This window comes from Elephas maximus, chromosome 1 (assembly GCF_024166365.1).
Source record: "Elephas maximus indicus isolate mEleMax1 chromosome 1, mEleMax1 primary haplotype, whole genome shotgun sequence".
Classification (NCBI taxonomy): domain Eukaryota; kingdom Metazoa; phylum Chordata; class Mammalia; order Proboscidea; family Elephantidae; genus Elephas; species Elephas maximus.
The window spans coordinates 169,633,470-169,637,928 of record NC_064819.1 but is presented as its reverse complement, the minus strand read 5'-3'; the positions used below and the strand labels follow the sequence as shown (position 1 = coordinate 169,637,928).

Below are 4,459 nucleotides of genomic sequence, written 5' to 3'. Positions count from 1 at the left end.
AGTCCAACAAACAGATTTTTTTTTTCTCCATATCTACATCCATCAATGATATTTTACAGGCTAATTTCTAAACAGATGAAAATTTCCTTTAAAATGATGAAAGTTAGCCATGTTTTGCTCAGAAATACTATTATACACATACGATACAGGGTATTTTACAGCAGATACTAGTTGGCAAAGCTTCAGAAGGCAAGACATTTAAGCTTTGAATTCAGCATTGTGTAGCTAATTGTTTCTCCTTGCCCTAGAGAATCTGTTGGCATGTGCTGTTGAGAGACTGCCTTGTTGCCACCACTGCCCTTGTCACAGTTGAATCGACTATGATAGAACATTCATGTCCTTAAGATGCAAGACCTAGCAAAAAGCCTCCCACAAATCCAGTGGGTATTACAACATTGTGTTTGATAAATTCTGCACATAGCTACTGTGACTAGCAATCTGAAGGGAAGAAAGCCACCACCTACTGCAGTTGCTGCCAAGTTTTTCAACTTTCTGGAACAAAAATCGAGCATGCCAGCCAGTCATTCCATGCATTACAATCTGAGTGGCTACAGAGTATTTTTCTACCATAGTTTTTGAACAGTGGCCAAACACTTCATTTCACTAGTGATGTCTTCTTGCATACTCAATTAAATCCAACACTTCATAAGACTCGTCATCACTTTCATATTCTTGGGGAAGGGAGTTCTGGGTTGCCATGATTCTGCTGGTGGCCTTTTGTTGCAATTTTGAGTGCTTTCTGTTCATATGACTTTATTTCCAATTTTTTTTATTGTGGTAAATACATAGGTAACAAAAACATTTGCCATTTCAACAATTTTCACATGTACAATTCAGTGACATTATATTCATCATTTTTTTGCTATTATAGAAGTTTCATAACTATATACCTAAGAATTAATGCATTTGAATTATGGTTTTGGTGAAGAACATTGAATATAATAGTGAACTTCCAGAAGAATGAACAAACCTGTCTTGGAAGAAGTATAGCCAAAATGCTCTTTAGAAGTGAGGATGGCAAGATTTTGTCTCACGTACTTTGGATATCTTATCAGAAGGGCCCAGTCTCTGGTGAAGAACATCATGCTTGGTAAATAGAGGGTCGGAGAAAAAGAGGAAGACTTTCAATGAGGTGGATTGTGGCTGCAGCCATGGGCTCATACATAGCAATGATTGTGAGGATGGCACAGGACCTGACAATGTTTCATTCATTGTACATATGGTAGCTATGAGTTGAAAACCACTCTGCAACTAATCACCTAACATCTATATAGTATATTTGTCTAGTATCCAACCATTTTACCTAATTGTCTATTAATTCTAGTAGTTTTTTTTTTTTTTAACTGTGGTCTCATGAAATTTTCTATCTATGCTATTGTATCTGCAAAGAGAGTCCATTTTGTTTTTTCTTTGCAGATATTTATTTGCAAATATTCATGCCACTTATTTTATATTTTCAGCTAAAATATTCAAAATAATAAATATTGAATAAAAACAAAATGAAAAAATATTCACTTATGTCATTCAGAGTTTTTAATTCAACCTAAGGGATTGGGATTGGGAGCAGACAATTAATTCATGAATAGGGCTCCCCTTCAGATTCTCAGAGTTCTGAAAGAATCCCACAAGTTCATCCTAGCTTCTTCCTCACTTCCCCACAACCTCATGCTGACCCCTTTCTGCAGATTATTGGATCATCTCAAACACAGTTTCAAAATAGTAACTTTCACTTTTGGCTGCATGCAGATCATTTTTAAGTATTTGTAAATAGTTCTCCACCTTGTTTTCCTTTTAATCTAGTATTTGCAGTGAGTTCTATGTTCATTGTAACTGGGAAATCAGAGTCACTTAAATTTAATGGCTTATTCTTCATTCTTCAACACTCCTTTGGTGTTAAACCCTCCTTCAATAGATTGTTCTCCATTGTCACCTCATACAACCATCCCATTCTCAGATATTCCTGCTATTAATTGCACCCTGAAGATGGAGCTTGCTATATGAACATTCTCCTTACTCACTTCCCTAACTACTTTAGGGAAAACCCCTAAGCATTAATTAATTGCCCCTTGGGGGATGTAAATCATAAAGTAAAATGATGAACTACAAAAGAACCGATAATTATTTCCTCACATTTGTCCTAAAAATTAAAGCTTCTTGGGAGGAACAGCACACTGAGTTCTCACTCATATCCTTTTCTAAAGAACGTCTTCAAGATATTGATGAATGATACTATTTTAGATTGCCTCTACAGTGGATAACCTGGTGTGTTATTTGCTTTAGAATAAAGTCCCTCTTCTTTCTAGCGTACTAAGAACTTCATTATATGTTAAATATAACTTTAAGTGTTGAATACCCATCATCAAGAATAAGCATGTAAACAGTGAGTCACTCATCCTTGATTGCGTTTTCTGTTGATCAGCTGGCTAAGCTTATTCATATTCTTGTTATTTTAACAGCCTATATTTAAACATATTCTTCTTCAAAACAATCTGAAGTAAGTAAAGATTCACATCTTCCTCTTGTTACATTAGTTGAAGCACATAACAGTTATGCTCAGTACAACAAAAGATAGCTAACAAATTATCAGCTTGAGGCCTGTGTAGCCTGGTCACTCATTTATTATTATTTGTAGTTGACAAATGATTAGGTATTATCATTTTAAAATAAACAATATCAGAATTCTGACTGCTATTGTTTTCTGAATTTATTCGTGTTCACATTGGATCAGTGTATTTTCCATTTAAACAGGTTTACTGCATATATATAATTTAGCCTAGAAGGCATGATTATCATTAGGACTCTAGTAAAGTACCTACATAAAGAGTAAGCTGGCTCCAATAGGTCCATATTGCTTTTTAAAATAATACTTATATAGTTCTATTAAGTTGTTATTGTTAGGTGCTGTCAGGCCGGTTCTGACTCATAGCGACACTGTGTACAGCAGTCCTGCCAAGTCCTGCACCATCCTCACAATTGTTTTTGTGCTTGAGCCCATTGTTGCAACCACTGTGTCAAATCAACATGTTCAGGGCCTTCCTTTTTTCCACTGCCCCTCTACTTTCCAAGCATGATGTCCTCCTCCAGGGACTGATCCCTCCTGATAACATGTCCAAAGTACTTTAAACATAGTCTCGACATCCTTGCTTCTAAGAAGCATTTTGGTTGTACTTCATCCAAGACAGATTTGTTCATTCTTTTGGTAGTCCATGGTTTTTTTCAGTATTCTTCCTCAACACCACAATTCAAAGGCATCAATTCTGCATCAGTCTTCCTTAATCATCATCCAGCTTTCACATGCATATGAGGCCATTGAAAACACCATGGCTTAGGTAGGGTCACCTTAGTCTTCAAGGTGATATCTTTGCTTTTTAACACTTTAAAGAGATCTTTTGCAACATATTTGCACAATGCAATACGTCTTTTGATTTATTGACTGCTACTTCCATGGCTGTTGATTGTTGATCCAAGCAAAATAAAATCCTTGAAAACTTGAATCTTTTCTCCATTTATTCTGATGTTGCTTATTGGTCCAGTTGTGAGGATTTTTGTTTTCTTTATGTTGAGGTGTAATCCATAGTGAAGGCTGTGGTCTTTGATATTCATCAATAAGTGCTTCAAGTCCTCTTCACTTTTAGCAAGCAAAGTTGTGTCATCTGCATATTGCAAGCTGTTAATAAGTCTACCTCCAATCCTAATGCCTCGTTCTTCCTCAAATAGTCCAGTTTCTTGGATTATTTGTTCAGCATACAGATAGAACAGGTATGGTGAAAGACACAGCCCTGATGCACACCTTTCCTGACTTTAAACCATGCAGTATTGTCTTGTTCTGTTCAAACAACTGCCTCTTGATCTTTGTACAAATTCCTTGTGAACAAAATGAAGTGTTCGGGAATTCTGATTCTTCCCAATGTTATCCATAATTACTTAAGATCCACACAGTCAAATACCTTTGCATAGTCAATAAAACACTGGTAAACATCTTTCTAGCATTCTCTGCTTTCAGCCAGAATCCATCTGACATCAGCAATGATATCCTTGGTTCCACACCCTCTTCTGAATCCAGCTTGAATTTTCTGGCTGTTCTCTGTCTATGGACTGCTGGAAACGCTTTTGAATGATCTTCAGCAAAATTTTATTTGCATGTGATATTAATGATACTGTTTGATAATTTCTGCATTTGGTTAGATCACTTTTCTTGGGAATATGAATAAATATGACTATCTCCCTGTCTGTTGACCATGTAGCTATCTTCCAAATTTCTTGGCATAGACAAATGAGCACTTCCAGTGCTGCACCAGTTTGTTGAAACATCTCTATTAATATTCTGTCAATTCCTGAAGACTTGTTTTTTGCCAATGCCTTCAGTGCAGCTTGGACTTTTTCTTTAGTACCAAAATTGGTTCCTGATCATATGCTGCCTCCTGAAATGGTTGAATGTTGACCAATTCTTTTTGGTATA

General features: G+C 36.1%; 1 pseudogene; it reads right to left on the bottom strand.

The window, feature by feature from the left end:
* Positions 1-340: 340 nt before the first annotated feature.
* Positions 341-699, bottom strand: LOC126083987 (FUN14 domain-containing protein 1-like; annotated as a pseudogene).
* Positions 700-4,459: the final 3,760 nt, after the last annotated feature.